The 18,395-nt window shown below is 34.8% G+C and overlaps 1 long non-coding RNA gene across 2 annotated transcripts; it reads right to left on the bottom strand.

The window, feature by feature from the left end:
• Positions 1-1,381: 1,381 nt before the first annotated feature.
• Positions 1,382-5,651, bottom strand: LOC129256236 (uncharacterized). 2 transcript variants are annotated; one of them, XR_010292997.1, is made up of 5 exons: positions 5,482-5,651; positions 4,731-4,913; positions 3,958-4,075; positions 3,426-3,540; positions 1,382-1,733 (listed from the first exon to the last, which is right to left on the bottom strand). It is a non-coding gene; the product is annotated as an uncharacterized LOC129256236 (long non-coding RNA). The 2 variants fall into 2 exon arrangements; XR_010292998.1 differs by having other exon boundaries at positions 4,740-4,913.
• Positions 5,652-18,395: the final 12,744 nt, after the last annotated feature.

Here is an 18,395-nt window from a genome sequence, read left to right as displayed (position 1 = left end):
TTCCTTAGTTTTCCATTTGTTGCATTATAATTACTAGTATTACCGATAATTTTTTTTCCATCTTTGTTAAATACCCAACTTTGTTCCTGTCTCCCTCTCTTTCTTTTGTTTCATTCTGTCGTTCGTTCCAACATGTTTTCACTACATGTATTTTATTCTTTCTCTGAGGCTTTCTTCTCATATGCTGGGTATTTCAATTAATTTCATGTAGGCCTATGTATAATTATTTTGTAGAACAATTTCATTTTGATATTTGCCTATTTTATTCCAATTTGTATATTTTTATTTTTTTAAATGTCTGCCCAGGTAAAAAAACCAGTTAAGGACCAGTTCATCCAACTGGTACTGGTACCAGTTGATTCCAGTTAGCGAACTGGATTCAATATGGAAATTGGAATACTGGAATCAACTGGATTCCAGTTGATTCCAATACTGGAATCAACTGGAATCCAGTTGACAAATTGTAACTGGTACCAGTTGGAAATACCAGTTGGCAACTGGTCCTAACTGGTACCAGTTAGCAACTGGTACCAGTTGACAACTGGTCCTAACTGGTACCAGTTAGGACCAGTTGGAAACATGAGTTGTCAACTGGTGCCAGTTAAAACCAGTTGGAAACACCTATTGTAAACTGGTGCCAGTTAGGACCAGTTGGAAACATGAGTTGTCAACTGGTGCCAGTTAAAACCAGTTGGAAACACAAATTGTCAACTGGTGCCAGTTAGGACCAGTTGGAAACATGAGGTGTCAACTGGTGCCAGTTAAAACCAGTTGGAAACACCAATTGTCAACTGGTGCCAGTTAGGACCAGTTGGAAACATGAGTTGTCAACTGGTGCCAGTTAAAACCAGTTGGAAACACCAGTTGTCAACTGGTGCCAGTTAGAACAAGTTGGAAGCACCAGTTAGGACCAGTTGGAAACATAAATTGTCAAGTGGTACCAGTTAGAAACACCCTGCAATGTATAGCATAAACAAAAATGAATCATGTGGATATGTACATTCCCGATCTTTTACTCTTCTCATATAATCACTCCTTCGTTTTCCTTGCGCACACACACATTAGAATATTGGTACCAACATCCCCCCCCCCCCCCTCTCAGGCGGTTATTTCAATTATAAATTATCTTCAATTATCTTTACATTGAATGTCCACTCCTGTTATAACAATGTGCATGGACAAGTGAAATAATTATCCTTGCACATAGGACTGATGAAATGAATCAAGGTAAATTTGTAGCATTGTATTGAAACCTTGTTAATTTCCACATGCACAATATAACAGGATTGGACTGTAAACTTGCTCTGGTAAATCAATCCCTCAGTCTCTTGAAATCTGTACCAAAAAACATCAGAGAATGACAAAAGTCACAAAAAACATCTATATGGTATTTAAACTAGGAATTTAATGAAAGAAAATTATGTTACAAACTGTAACATGCTGTGTATAATTCTTGTATTATGTGTCAACAAAGATCATTAACTTACACAGTAAATATGTAGTCAATCCAATTTTTACATGCTAGCTTGGAGACAAAATTTGAATATAATGCATCTAAGCATTTACATCCAATAAATAATATGTACTATTTTTAAAGGAATGATAAAGGAGTCTTTTTTTAATTATTATTTATTGAGATCTTGGGGCCCTCACTGGCTCTGAAGAGGAAACGTGAAACAGGTACCTTCCTTTCCTGTAGTGGCACTTGATCTTTGCTGGTAGATGCGATGTATCTGAAGATTAGAAAAAAAAAACCAATGGAATGAAAAATAATAAGTACAGTGAATACCGTAATACAAAATTTCAGTGGTGTAAAATTATATCTGCACATAAAGAAAATACATGGGATAGTGAAACTTCTCTAAGTTCCATATTTCAATGATTCAATTATAAATGATAGACAGCACATCATCATTTTTATTACAACATGTATAGTAAGTTCACATGGTCTTGGGAATACTTCTGAAATTGACATCACAGAGATGAAATTGCCTCGACCTTATACCTATACATTTATTTTAATAATAAAGACTTAGACTATGTATGTTTGCATATATGTATCTAGGAGTCTATGTTGCACATTATCTGCTAACATCTGATGGGTATTTCATGATTGTCAGTGCCGACTATTTCAGTGAAATCATTGCTTTTGATTGGCTGAGAAGCACTGGCCTCTGACTGTTACTATGGTAACTGTCGGAAAAAGACAACTTGTTAATGCTGACAACTTTCAAAAAGCAGTTCCCAGAACATGTTTAAAAACGCAAGACAAAGCAAAAAAAAAAAATGAAATACAAAATTTTATCCGAGGATTAAAGGGATGGTCCGGGCCGAAAATATTTACATCTAAATAATACTTGAGTAAAATTCACAGAGCAAAATGATGAAAATTTCATCAAAATAGGATAACAAGAAGTTATTGAATTTTAAAGTTTATCAATATTTTGTGAAAACAGTTGTATGCACTTCGTCATGAATATTCATTAGGTGGGCTGATGTCACATCTCCACTTTCCTTTTTTTTTATGTTACTAGATGAAATCATAAATGTTTGATTTTTTCATACATGTGTAAATGATGCCTCTCCATTGTAATGAAATAAGTTGCATCAATAACTAATGCACCTAATCAGTTGTCAATCCAATTGTCAATAGTTCTTGGTTAAAAATATCTTAATAAACCTAATCTCATATAATAAAATACAAAAGGGCAATTGGGATATGACATCATCAGCCAACCTAATGAATATTCATAAAGACATGCCTAGAACTATTTCACCGGAATAATGCAAATCTTTAAAATTCAAAACCTTAATTAGTTATCAAATTTTGATCAAGTTTTCAGCATTTTGCTCTGTGAATTTTACTCTATTTATTGAGATATGTTTCCAGCCTGGACCATCCCTTTAATTCTACTTCTACGGTACCCCCACACATACTGGTAAGTCAGAGGTAAAAAACAACGAGAACCAATTTAATTTCAAAGATAAAAAAATACTTCAGCCTCCAGATTTAAGAAAAAATTCAGGAAATGTTATTTTAGTTCAGACTAATTGTGCACGTTTCATTTCGGAGGTCAATCTGAAATTATACTTCCAGTTCCAAATTCACGCCATTTGGTTATGCAAAAGCATGAATTAAAATTGATGGGCATGGGCCCATGTCACTGGCTAGCCTAGAGGACTCCATGAAGATAATTTTATCATTTTTACATTGTATTTTCATCACGGAGCCTAGACAAGCCTCCTATAAGGTTGCTCGTACAACTGTGTAAACAAAGATAGATTTCCCTCGGAAATCCACCTTTCCCATAATGATTTTTGGGCAAACATTAAATTTTTACATTTTGTAAGCCTTAAACTCTAAATGTGTACAAAGGCTTAAAAAAAAATTAATTGTAAAATGTACAAATTGGAAATTTTCTTACAAAAAGGATCACTTGCTTGCAGATCTTGTCCTCACTGCCTCTGAAGAGTTCACGTGCGACAGGTACATTCCTTTCCTCTACTGGCACACATTCTTTGCTGGTAGATGCGATGTATCTGAAGAATTTTTTTCAAAAACAATGGAGAGAAAAATAATCAGTACAGTGAACAACAGCGAATAACAAATACGTATATATTACAGTGAATAGCAATACATGTCTACACCTAAGGCGGGCAAGGGTTACTACAGAGTGTTGTAAAATTCCATTTGCACTTTAAGAAAAATACATGGGATTGTGAATCAATTTTTACATTGTATTTTCATCACGGAGCCTAGACAAGCCTCCTATAAGGTTGCTCGTACAACTGTGTAAACAAAGACAGATTTGATTTTTCCTCGGAAATCCACCTTTCCCATAATGATTTTTGGGCAAACATTAAATTTTTACATTTTGTAAGCCTTGATACTCTAAATGTGTACAAAGGCTTTAAAAAAAATTAATTGTGAAATGTACAAATTGGAAATTTTCTTACAAAAAGGATCACTTGCTTGCAGATCTTGTTGTCCTCACTGCCTCTGAAGAGTTCACGTGCGACAGGTACATTCCTTCCCTGTACTGGCACACGTTCTTTGCTGGTAGATGCGATGTATCTGAATAATTTTTTTTTAAAACAATGGAGAGAAAAATAATCAGTACAGTGAACAGTGAATAAAAATACGTCTATATTACAGTGAATAGCAATACATGTCTACACCTAAGGCGGGCAAGCGTTACTACAGAGTGTTGTAAAATTCCATTTGCACATTAAGAAAAATACATGGGATTGTGAATCAATGATTCAACTATAATGATAAACAGCACATCATATTTATTAAAAAAAATGAGTAAGTTCACTTGGTCTTGGGAATACTTCTGAAATCGATGTCGCAGAGATCAGTCCTTCATGTTTATAATTCCATGGAGCTCAATAAATGGCTCTCCTTATGCCTCCGAATTTGCTTTCCTAGACACACTCAATTTTATAAAATGCTCAATTGTTGTAGATTGTTATTAAAATTGTAAATGCAACAGCTGTGTAGCTATTAATTAATCTGTGGTGAAACTAGGCTTGGGTCATGTACAAAAATATCGCGCTCCTCATAAAAAAATTATAAGTAGGGTGTCCGAACTCATATTAGGCCTAAAAAAAGTGCTAGAATTTCAAATTTTACATCTTTAAAACCATTAAATCACCATCTCTTTTCCATAATTCTCATAATAGAATATACACAAAGACCCCAAAAGAAAACTTGACATCTGAATTACCTAACTTACAGCCTCCTCATATGGAGAGCAGCAACGAAGTATTCGGATCTCCACTCCTGAGTCCTGGCGGTTCTGAGCTGGGCCTTCTTCTGGAAACTACCGGTACCCCAGGTCATGTTCACTGACTTCATCTCCTCCTCGAGGCTCAGTATGACTCCAGGTGGTTTTGGGTCTCCCTCTCTCCTGAAATACACAGTCAAAAAGTGATAAACAGCTATTCATGAAAAAATCAGACTCTTAAAATGGTGGAAAAAATAATGAATTTCGATTTTCGGCATTTCAAAATCTCATCAAAATCCTCAAATCGTGTGTAAAGTGATTGGTGCGCAGACACGAGGCGCTGGCCACTATCATAATGTTAAATCTGAAATTGAAAATCATAACTGGCCGAGTCTCAGATTTTTTCCAAGACCAAGAAAATCAGTTTCACATTCGATCACATATCTCTCTCATTTACTTATAACAATATATGGAACAATATCAACTGAAAGATTTTGTGAAATAAAAAGAAATTCATGTTAAATCTTAACACAAATCGTAAGGTCAATATGATGTATGTGCGCAGACTTGCACCGGCATGGCAGCCACACATCCACGCCCGGCTAGTCGCGGCCGGCAGGCAGCGCTGAGGGGCAGTAACAGGATGTCCTGACGAACTCTAACGTTACACTACAGCTAGCCCCGCAGCTAGCTGCGAGCCGCGCCATTTAACAAACTACGAAAAGAAAATCATAGAAAATTGTTAACTTACCTGTAGAGCCTACTGCGAATGTCTTAGCTTTCAAGTCATTGTCCAAATCTGGTCCGTGTGATTTCAGTGGTTGAATTATTAGTAAAACGGCCTTCTTTACCCTTCTTTATCGCACTAGCACTCGATAAAAGTGCGGTGCAAATTAACGGCGCGGCGAAGATGGCTCTTTCAAATTCAAATTAGATTGGCGGTTTGCGTTTACGTTTGGCGGCGCTGGTTAATTTGCATAATTATACGGACGATAGCGATCAGTGGCACTCAGTGCGCATGCGCAGGCCCGCCCGCGCCCATGTGATTGAAGGAAGATCTGCTGAGTCAGGAATAACGAAGGGGGGGGGGGGGGGTCTAAAGCAAGAAAGAAGTTTTAAAATAGAAATACGAACTTCTTAACATACAAATTTCTTCTTGTTTGGTTTTGGTTGGCAACCAGTCAAGAAATGACGATTTTTGCCTCTGCTTTTGGAGCTTTTTTTTTTCTTTGAAAGTTTAAGAATGAATTAGCTTAATATTTGTTCTTTATTTCTATTTTATTTATTTTCTTTTTATTTGAAAGATAAAGATAGCCTTGCTTAACATGGCAAGGTTGTAAACTAGCAATAAATATGCGCGTTATAAATAGAAAAAAATAGCTATTCTATTCACCTTCAAAAATATTTTTAAAATATCAGTGAGTTAAAAAAAGAAAAATACATTAATTTTTATGTGATTTGTAAAAATAGTGTAAAATAGTCCTCTTTAACTTAAATTAGAAAAAAGGGATTAAATAGGAAGACATTTTTTCTCGCAATAAATATCTAGGATAACAATTTTTTTAATGTAAACTAGAAAATTTCACTGAGAATAACATGTTTCGATTTAAGTTATATGGTAATATCGAACCACATACTTTAATGAAACTTTTCAAGGTGGAAATATTAAAATTAACATAAAGAATAATTAAGTTAGTTATTATGTAGATATTTTTTTCCCTCTTATCCTCAATCGAGCTGTGTATAGGATGGATAAATGCATGGCATTTATTGTGGTAAAAGGCTGAATTACATGAATTTGTACAGAGCAAAATTTCAGTTAACAAATAAGCAACAAAAAAATAACAAAGTATACTAATGTATAATATTGGAAAGGGGATACAAAAAGAAAAGTATACAGGGAGGGGGGGGGGAGTAGGGAGTAATGTCAAAAGCAGGAACGGGCAAAGGTTGGGAGTAGGCTAAATGTATATACCTTTAACATAATGAACATTTTCACATAAATATATATTTAACCAATGTTGAATGAATAACAATACATGTAGATTAAAGAGTGGATTGTATGAAATAATACTTGCTTTTTTTAAAGAAAAGTAACGCTTTGTTGATGGTAACACTAATAATAGTTATAGGAAACACATTCATGAATGATAATCATAAAGAATTATCTCAATAGGAATTAAAAACAAAGATAAGAGGACTTTGAAGTAATATGATCTGTACAAAAAATATAAATATTAATGTAAAGTGGGTTACAGCTATATTGAGCCAGTGACTTGTCGGATAAGAAATTTGAATGATTACTGCAGATATCAACAATTACAAAAATATTTCAAAAGTCAGTTTAAGAGAAGCGACAAATAAAACAACAAAGGTATGAAAACATAGTTCTTATATAATATATATATATATATATATATATATATATATAAACTCTGTTGGAAATAAGTACAATGCATTACCACTATGCCTCTAATATACATATATATATATATGTATATATTATATATGTATATACGGGTTCTTACTAGAATCAACTGGTAAGTCCTATTGGTTCTAACTGGGATCATTTGGTTTGATATTCCAGTATGGTTAATGGGTTTCAAGTGGGTTATGGGTGGCCTATGGGTTCCAACTGGTATAATCTGTTCCAGTTTGGTTTATGGGTTTTAACTGAAATCAGCTGGTAGATATATACTGGTAATGCCTATTGGTTCTAACTGGTATCAATTGGTTTGATATTCCAGTATGGTAAATGGGTTTCAAGTGGGTTATGGGAGGTCTATGGGTTCCAACTGGTAAAATATGTCCCAGTTTAATTGATTTATGGGTTTTAACTGGAATCAACTGGTAGTATACCAGTAATGTATGTTGATTTTAACTGGTATCAATTGGTTTGATATTCCAGTATGGTTAATGGGTTTCAAGTGGGTTATGGGAGGTCTATGGGTTCCAACTGGTAAAATATGTTCCAGTTTGGTTTATGGGTTTTAACTGGAATCAACTGGTAGTATACCAGTAATGTATGCTGGTTTAACTGGTATCAATTGGTTTGAAATTCCAGTATGGTTAATGGGTTTCAAGTGGGTTATGGGAGCTAGGTATATGGGTTCCAACTGGTATAATCTGCTCCAGTATGGTTTATGGCTTTTAACTGGAATCAGCTGGTAGATATGCCAGTAATGCCTATATTGGTTCTAACTGGTATCCATTGGTTTGATATTCCAGTATGGTTAATGGGTTTCAAGTGGGGTTATGGGAGGTCTATGGGTTCCAACTGGAACACTCTGATCCAGTTTGGTTTATGGGTTTTAACTGGAATCAACTGGTAGGTATACCAGTAATGCATGTTGGTTCTAACTGGTATCAATTGGTTTAATGATATACCAGTATGGTTTATGGGTTTAAGGTGGCATTAACTGGTATATACACCCATGGGGTTTCTATGGGTTCCAACTGGCATCAAATGGTCCAGTTTGGCTAATGGGTTTTAAACTGGAATCTATTGGTAGATAAACCAGAAAGGCCTATTGGTTTTAACTGGTATTAACTGGTGTACTAATTTATACCAGCATAGTTAATTGGTTTCAACTGGAATAAACTTGTATGTTTTCAGCATGTCCAGTTGAGACAATGGGTTTCAACTGGAATATACTGGCATGGTGGGAGTTTACCAGTTGTGCCAACTGGTTTCAACTGGTACCAGTTGACTCCAGTTGAAACCAGTTAAAATTTCAACTGGTTTCAACTGGTTTTTTTACCTGGGTGTAGGCCTAAATAATATAGGCCTATACCGTACTAGTCTAATTATAGCCTATACCATTTGTAAACTGAATGTAATTCAGCCTTTGGCTGCTATTTTCAGTGAATATTTAAATAAATAAACCATTCAATCAATCAATCATTCGCCAATATTTATTATTATCTTAATTTTGGGGTAAGAAAGCTACTTTCTTCTTTTTCTTTTAGTAGTTCTATCTTCTCTTCCATTTTTGGAAAGAAAACTTACCCAGAACCAGCAGCACTTGTCGATGAAATGCTGTGAATTCTCAATTTGTTTGCTATGTCTCTCAGGGCCTGGAGCTTGCTGTTGTCTGGACGATGATATGGTTCTGCCATTTTACTGGATTTTACCTCGATTCCGGACTAAAAAAATGAACAAGTTTACTACAGTCACTACAGTCACGTGCAGCGAAGAGCGGCGAGGAATCGCGGTGGGTGTGTGTAGTGTGTGTGTGGTCCGTGTGCCGAGCGCGAGATCTTTAGCTCGCAGAGCGCCACAACTTCCCCGTGTGAGATCGAGGCGGGCATTCGATGTCGGGAAACTAAATTGCAGCATCGTGCATGCCATGAATGTACATGTGTATGGCACGCCAAAATTAGTATTTCATTGATTTTGAAAAAGGATTCATAAGAACCACATGGCAGCCAGGTTAATCCAAAGCTAAATTTGGTGGAATTTACATCACATAACAAAAAAAATATATGCAGAGGTACAGGAGCGTCAATCCTGAAGGGATGGGGCCATCACCTATAGTATACCAACCATTTTTTAAACATGAAAAAAAGTATACCATGCAAATTTATTTTTCCAAAATCATTGGAAAAGCACCATAAAAATAATTAAACTTTGCATAAATATCCCGGATAAAAATTACCTAACACTTAACATTGCCAATTTTTCGGCGTGCTTTTGACCTTTTTTTTTTCACTTTTCCCCGAAGTCTTGGATCGACGCCTCTATGTCCCTATGATAATGACATCTCCAAGTCATGACCAAAGAGTGATAACAAGGGGGAAATGCAAGATAGCAATTAAGCTATAAAGTAAACGAGACAAGTATAATAGGCCGGGAGGTATAGAAAGGTAGAAGTATAGGGAGTAGTGCTATATTGGGGAACTAAAAAGGGCCCCGAGCTTTTACCGAAGAAAAAAAATGCCCCCTTACAAAATCGTGTTCATGTAGTGCCCCGCCCTTTTTTTTTTTTTTTTTTTTTTTTTTTTTATATAGGACCGTTTTGTAAATAACTAGCGCCCAAGTTAGCCTTCTGGCTTCTTATAAGTTCCCATTCTCGTATCAGATATATGTTGCCTTTTAAACAATACTTTTTCATGCCAGGCAGCACAATAATTATTATATAGGCCCTTTTCCCTTATCTAGCCTTCTGTTTTCTCCTTCAAGTGATTTTTTTTTAATCTAATAATCCTTTTTACATGTTTTCAAAATGTGATTCTTGTCCCCATTCAGCTCATTTTTCATATATAGTGAATTCCTATCCCGCAGTGTGTCACGTCTGCATGATCAAGCACCCCACGTCCCCATTTGACCCGCCATTTGAATGTGCCCTTTTTTTACTTCTGATAATGCCCCTTTTCTTTCAAAATTTTCAGTCTTTTAAGGTAAAGTACTATTGACACCGTTTTTCATTCTGCGGGGACAGCAAAACGCCATGTTTTCCCAAATTAAATGTAGCCTTTGTGAGGTAACATTTTTTTTTAAATCTCCACATTTTCGTTTGTGAAGTTGATTTCTTTTATTTGTTTCTGGCCCCTGAAAGGGCACGTACAGTGGCGTACCTAGGATTTTCCACAGGGGGGGCAAAACCGTCCGCCAAAAAATTTGACAAGCAAAAAAAAAAAAAAAAAAAAAAAAAAAGGTCTTCGATCTCAAATAACGGATTTCGTACCAGAAAAAAAATTGACAAGCAAAAAAAAAAATAAAAAAATAAAAAATAAAAAATAAAAAAGGTCTTCAAGCTCGTCAGGGGGGGGGGGCAAAAAAGGTTTTTCAAGACCTTCAGGGGGGACAAAGATATGTTTTTGCATGGGTTGTGACTCGTCAGGGGGGGCAGAGTGCCCCCCCTGCCCCCCCCCCCCCCCCCCCCGTAGGTACGCTAGTGGGCACGTATATGCACTATCCGAGAAGACATAATATTGAAAGAATTCTATTCAACAAGCATTTTATGCCTGAAAATGGCATTTAGTCTCTCACTATACAGTGCCCTCGGGAGGTTATTTTAATAATTGACCCTCAGTCTCTATCTTTTTCAATAATAACATGGGGAACATGACCCTTTGTTTTTGTTCTCTTCAAGCAATAAAAAGGATCTTGCATGATTTAATTTTCGGATCCCCCCCCCCGTCTTTCACCTGGAAATGAAGTCACAATTTTCAGGAATTTACGGTGGGGTGGAGCACGTGGAATGGGGTGGTGCAATTCAAAGACGACTTTAAAGGGAAAGTTCACCCTGACATAAAGTTTGTTTCAAAAGAGCAAGAAAAATATTATTTTTTTTTGCCGGAAAATAAGGTTTGAGGAAAATCCATCAAAGAAAAAAAAAGTTATTAGAATTTCAATTATTTGATTTGTGACGTCATATGCGGGCGGCTTCCCTAGATAGCGAGTGACAAAAATCAATAAAAATGTCATGTTGAGCGTATGAAACACGGCCAGTATATGCAAAGAGTACACAACGGATACACAACGTTTTTAAACGGATGACAAGGTTCTTTACCATTTTACATCGTCTCTGCATCCGTAAGTGCAGTGGGACCAAGCCTTAAAAAGAAAGCAAAAATAAGCCATCACGAACCATTAGAAAATTGAAATTTATGCATTTTATATTACATAAATTATGGGGCAGCTGCTCGTTATAATGACGCCAAAAATCCAAAACTTAAAATTCTAATAGCTTTCTTAATCTTTAATGAATTTCCCTTAAACCTTCACGAATATTTTTTATCAAGGTTTTTTTTTCTGCTATATTTACGATAAACTTTTTTTTTAGGGTGAACTTCCCCTTTAATCCTGTGTGTGATCGACGCTCTTTGCATTTGAAGTCAGAGTTATTAATAGACTCTGTTTGAAGTCAGAGTTATCAATAGACAGAGTGGCGAAACCGGAAGTGTGCTCTGATTGGTCCGATATTTCATGGAGCCCAATTAGTTCCCTCTGGCATATTTTCTGCGCTTGTGATCTTCTGCTTGGTGCATGCCTCCGGAAATTTCAATAAACTACACGTTTTTTCACATTTAGTAATTAAATACCTCGACACTGTCAACTCATGGATATATTTTCTAGGCGCCAATGTGAGTATTTTAACATATAAAGTTACCTTTTTGTAGATACATCTGGTGTTATTTTGCATAAATCGGCTTCCAAAATAATGTCGAAAATAGTGTTTGGTATGAGAGAAAAATTGCATTTTTTCAAGTTTTGTGTCATCATGTTTTGCACAAATTACCTCAACGTGTTGAAAATAGTGTTTCACAATGACTGTCAAAGTTGAATGATCTTTTAACAAGTTGTTTCATGTTATTTTTGGGGAAATCCATTTATTTTCTACCAAAAACAGTTCATAAAATTTAGCATATGGGACTACCCTTCATAAGACCCTAGCAAAAGATAAGGAGCTGCGCCGCCGGAGCTTTCGGCGGCGGAAACCTTAGCCCAATCTATAGGCCGTAGGCGGTTAATTGCAGGGATGGCGCCACCAACTGAACGGGTGAAGGCACTTTTCAACTTAGGTCTTAGTCCAAGTTATATTAGACAGGAATAACCGTCGTTTCTGGGATCTTATTCAACAATTCCTGACATTTTACCATAACCCCCATTTATGTATTGGTGAGTGAGCCAACATCAACACAGTTCAGCGGAACAACCAAAATACAGAGACTGAACTCTGAAGCTTTAAAGTTTTGGTCTAAAGTTAGATCTGAATTTTATTAATATATAGATGGAAATATCCCATTAGAGAGGAAAGTATCTCTATATATATTTAGACTATTTTGTTATTAAGGCCAAAGTGTTAAAACTCCTGATTTTAGAAAACCCGTATGCCTAGGTCTAATTTAGACCCTAAGACTAGAGTTAATATTGAGACTGAAGGCAGCACTGCATGCATTGCAGTTGAGTTGTTACATTAAAATTTTTTATCTAAAAAAGGAACTGCAGTTCTAGAGTCTATTTACTCTGGACTAGGTGAAGATCTATAGTAGATGTAGACCTAGTCTAGGCCTAGTAGATAAAAAAATCCAAGTCCAAGACCAGAGCTTACCTATCAAGACAGCCAGTGATTCAATTAAAATTACTTTATTAATGCAAACAGAAGAAATGATGATTTGAAGTGCTTTGACCTGTGTCCTCACAAGCAATAATGGATCTACATCTACATGTAATATCAGATTTGCTGCATGCATGGACCTAGTAGCTCCATGCTGCATGTAACCCATCTGTGTTTGGTGTGTGGTGATTGTCATGAGTTCATCTAGCTATTACTATGTTAGTACAAGTTCAGGGCCTATACTGACAGTACTCACTACCGTACCTTAATTCACTCATAGAGTACATTAGCTTTGTGTGATTAATTCAATATGTGTTAACGTATGTATATGCTTTGACCTTATAACTGTGACAACAACACTTGCTTGGACTGATGACAAAAATGGCACAGGTCTAATAGTCACATTATGGATTATCTGCTGGTAATTGTACTTGTTCACTAATTTTGTTATCATAATGGCATGTGCTTTCAAAGATCATGCAATTAAGGTAATGACTTCAGTGACTACAAGTTTTAAGCATCAACTTTGGAAACAACTAGCTGAACAGAGTCCCGGGAACAGAGTTTATTCATTTAAAGGTGGTTTCTGATAATTCATATACTGTAATCAATAATTATCATTGTTTTCTGGGGTTGCCACGCAGTCAAGCTTAGCTTCTAGTGGCAACCCCTGCAACCTTCTCAAAATCATATTTGGTTTATTTGAAGATTTATGTCATTTATATTTTCTGATGTTATGTTTTATTTATTGTAATTATTGTATTATAATTTTTTGGGGAAAAATGAATAAATAAATATATGAAATGAAATAAATGAAAAATATCAATATGTATTAATATAAAATGCAATTTGTTCAATGTTTTGCTTGTCAGTTATCCGTATATTATTATTGTGTTTTCTATGTTAATGTGTTTATGAAAAAGTGTTGCAGAAACCAATATGAAATGAAATGAAATATCTCAGCTGATAATGTTTTAAAACAATTTATCAAGGAATGAATGTTAACACAATCAGAACCTAATGCAAGATCGAACTTAAGTAAAATATATGTTCATTCCCCTTTGTAATAATTGTGCAATTTTGAAAGAATGAACAACTTTATATTGATATCAATTTTATGTATAATTGTTTTTTATTTTCATAAATTTGATGTTATGGTATTTTCCTTTTTTTCCACAAACGCTTAATGTCATCGGGACGATTGTAATACATTTTCAATAAAATTTCCTTGTCATCACGTTATTGTGCAGGATGTACATTTTTATTTCCATATACCCATCTTTTTGAGGTTAATCAAAATGCATTTCCATATAGTGTCTGTTATTCAAATTTTAAATTCATTAATAAAAAATCTAGTTTATTTAAAATCGATTCAACAGCCTGAATGTCTAATTCACTGCATGTGATAATGTAAATGGGAAAATTGAAAAAATAAATTGTTCACCCTTATTCTTTTCACCAAGATGTGATTTTCCAATTGAAATTTATTTTCATTTTTATTGTCATTCTAAATAGGCTTATATATAGGATGTGCACGTGCAAATCAAAGTTATTCATGATTATAATCAGTTGAGCTTTAGTGGATGTGAAGGAGGGAGTGGCATAACACAATATTACAAACAAAGTATTATTTGGATCCACCTCCTTGTGCATAGAGAAATGTATTTCTTACATGGAAATCACTTATGATATCTTATTGTTTTCTATTTCAGATAAATCCTATCAGGTTGTGCAGTCTAGTTATTCGGAATAACGAACCTTCGGAATAACGCCACAAATGTTCGGATTAACGAACCCTTTTACGTTTTCGGATTAACGAACATCGAGGTATAGGCAATTTGCGTGTTTCGGAATTACGAACCTTCGGAATAAAGAACCTTCGCAATTACGAACCTTCGGAATTACGAAGTGTAACCAAGCTTTCCATCTTAAATATGCATTACAAGCGTTTAATTAGTTGAGACTCTGTTTTTTGTTTTTTTTCATTACACAGTGTTACACCACACAATAGAAAGAAAGAGGGAAATCGGAAAACAGAAGAGAGAGAGAGAGACCCAGAGATGAGAGGGGGGAGAGAGTGATAGATAAAGGGAGGGGTACTAAAAGATTATTGACAGTTTCCACCATTTGCCAGAATTGTCAGATTAAATCAATCAGAGGAAATGGAAAGAACATTTTTGTTATGTGACAACTATTGCCAATCAGCAAATTCATAATCAAGTGAAATCACGATTACTATAGGAAAATAAAAAAGTGCCGAAAATACACTGTAAAAAATGAGTAAAATTTTACCACCATGATGGTAATTATGTGTCCAACCTATTTTGGAAAGTATTTTACCATGTTTACCCAATGCGGGAAGCATATTGTCCAGTAAGGTTAAAAAATGATCAGCAATTACTTTAGAATGGGCAAAAATCATCACTCTGGATAAATAAAAATGCCCAAAAGAAATGCCAGATGTTAGATGGACACATAATTACCCTCCCACATGGCTTACTTTTTACCAATTTTTTTCTATAGAGTGTTAAAGTGTAAGAGTTTATATATAGATAATAATTTCAGAATGAGCCAAGATGATTTCACTTAGAATAAAAACATGGCAGCCGCTGATGAAAGTTAGGATATGAACAACTATAGATTACATTTCTTCAAATATTTACAAGATATTATGATAATGATGATCGGGCGCCACTGGTTGATCGCCCCTACTTTTTATTAAAATAGTTCAAACAAAGAAGAGAAATTAAGTAATTATACCCCTTATTTTTCGATTGATAAAAAGTTGATATAACGCTTGTGTCCTTTGTCCCCTATTAAAAAGAAGATAGTTTCAAGTTTCAAAATTTATTGATTAGAATCCACACATATTTGATCATTCTCAATATTACAAATAATACTTTTGATAGTGATGATTAGGGGGGGGGGCAACAACAGCCTCAACTTTTTTTAGTTAAAAAAGAAGAGAGAGAAAGAAAGCAGGATATTCGCCGCCCTGATGATGATGGTAATTATAACGATGACAATGATCATAACAAAAAATATTGATTTCAATGATAATAATTAATAGTGATAAAATTGATCGTCATATTAATAGTAATAGTAATGAAAACAACAATAAAACAAAAAAATAATTTACCAGTAACATTCCCCTTTTCGTTATACAAAACATCAAGATAAACGGTTAATTTTAATGTGACATAAAAAAAGGGTAAGGTTGGTTAATTTTTTTGCCGGCATAAAAATATTCGGACTGTTGAAATTATTCGAGATCATGAAATTCGATCTGAGTACAATGTTCCTATTTCCATTATTGATTGACAGTCAGTGCAGTGAAAATAGTGTAAGCTAGGAGTTGCCACCTGGGCCCGTCCCCCTAAATCACCACAGATCAATAGCCCATTTTGTCAGGGGACTATATTAAATTATGCTCTAACTTTTAATAAAACATATCATTTGAAAAGTCAAAATATATGCTTTTCCTTTACATTTTGTGATCACTGTACTTTTTCTTTTTTGCTCCTTAATTGTTTATTTTCCACGTACGATACCGGTGGTGTGATTACAAAATTTCAATGCAGTGATTCAGAAGAAGAAAACTGCCCCCAGGTCGGGTGACCAGACGTCCCGTATTTCCCGGGATGGTCCCATATTTTGCTCCTTTGTCCGACAAACCTCTCCCGGGAGGTCTATTTGTCCCGTATTTCAGTATATTGAACAATATGTAGTTAATACATTTAAAAGTGAAGAATGTTCATCAAATAACCAACAGATAATCGATTACTAAACTTTTGCAAGTTTTTTTTTTTTGTTTTTAAAATTTTAAAATATATTAAAAACACACCATATATAATTATTATTTTTGTCAGATGGTTGTTTTTGTTTGCTGGAAGTTTGAAATTTTTTTTTGAAATTTTTTGACACTTTTTTGTTCCATCTATCTTTATTTCTTATCTTTCTTTCATGATCCTTTCTCTCGATGTGTGCACTTCATTTTTCTTTCGTTCCTTCTCTCTGTTATTTGCATTCTTTATCAATTTTCCTTTTTATTATTTCCTTCCTTCTTTCTTTCTTTATACTGTTCTTTGCTTCCTTCTCCATTTCTCTCCTTTTTTTTCTTTTCTTTCTTTTTCTCTTTCCATTGTTTTCTCTTTTTCTATTCTTTCATCCCTCTCTTTTCTCCCTAATTCTTTCATTCTTTATTTTTTCCTGTTTTCCCTCTTTTTAAAAAATTCTATATCATCAAATATATTCCCTATTCCTATTTTACTTATTTCTCTACAGGGAGAAAACAATAACGGGCCATTTTATTCTATTTTTTTAGAGAGGAGGCGGGGTAAATGAGGGGGAGTGGGTAAGAGGAATAAGATAAATGGAGATGACTTGTAAACGAAAGACAAAGATATAAGGAAAATCAAAGAGTGTGTGTGTGTGTGGGGGGGGGGAGGTTAGCTGAAACCCATATTCTTTGAAACCACTGGCCGATCGGGGGGGGGCAAAACGGACCACGCTCCCTTGAGAGGTTCAATTAAAATTTCTTATATAAAAATGCCGTTGTAACAGAAGTGTGCCCCCTTTTGAAAGTGAAGACCCCGTTTTTTCTTGTCAAAAATTTCCTCGAGAAAATATGCCCCCCCCCCTTTGAAAAAAAGATCCTAGATCCGCCCCTGCCTGAAATTGATGAGGTTTGGTAATGACGTGTCACTTATCCGTACTCCAAAAAGAGTGAACACAAAGAAATTAGATCCCCCCTGCAAAATAGATATAAAGTTAAATGATTTTTATTATTTTTGTCAGATGGTTGTTTTTGTTTGCTGGAAGTTTGAATTTTTTCCTCTTTCTTTCTTTTATATCCTTCTTTCTTCATTATTCTATCCTTCGCGCTGCTGACACTTTTTTGTTCCATCTATCTTTATTTCTTATCTTTCTTTCATGATCCTTTCTCTCGATGTGTGCACTTCATTTTTCTTTCGTTCCTTCTCTCTGTTATTTGCATTCTTTATCAATTTTCCTTTTTATTATTTCCTTCTTTCTTTCTTTAAACTGTTCTTTGCTTCCTTCTCCATTTCTCTCCTTTTTTTTCTTTTCGTTCTTTTTCTCTTTCCATTGTTTTCTCTTTTTTTATTCTTTCATCCCTCTCTTTTCTCCCTAATTCTTTCATTCTTTATTTTTTCCCTTCTAATTCCTTTCCCTTATTCTTTCTTTCCCTTCCATCCTTCCTTCCCTAGCTTCCCGATCCCTTCCTGTTTTTCTTCTTTTTTTGTTTCTTTCAAAGAATGAAGGAAACATTTCTCTTCATTCTTTCTTTCCGCTCCTCTTTCTTACTTTCTTTTTTTCTTTCTCTCCTTTATTTCGTCTTTCACACATTTTTTCATATTCCCTTTCTTTTTCTTTCTTCCTATATTCATTTCAAAGAATGACGGAAACCTTCTTTCTCTTTTATTCTTTTTTATCCTTCTTTTATTCTAACTTTTTTTATTTTTCCTTTTTCCTTCCTTTTCCCCTTCATTTTTTATTTCTTTATTCTCAATTAATATCTATTCCTTTCGTTCTTTCTTTCTCTCCTTCATTATTTCGTTCACCCTTCCTTCCCATTCTTTAT

This window comes from Lytechinus pictus, chromosome 3 (genome assembly GCF_037042905.1).
Source record: "Lytechinus pictus isolate F3 Inbred chromosome 3, Lp3.0, whole genome shotgun sequence".
NCBI lineage: Eukaryota > Metazoa > Echinodermata > Echinoidea > Temnopleuroida > Toxopneustidae > Lytechinus > Lytechinus pictus.
The sequence above is the reverse complement of the archived record's forward strand: the minus strand, read 5'-3'. Positions and strand labels throughout refer to the sequence as shown.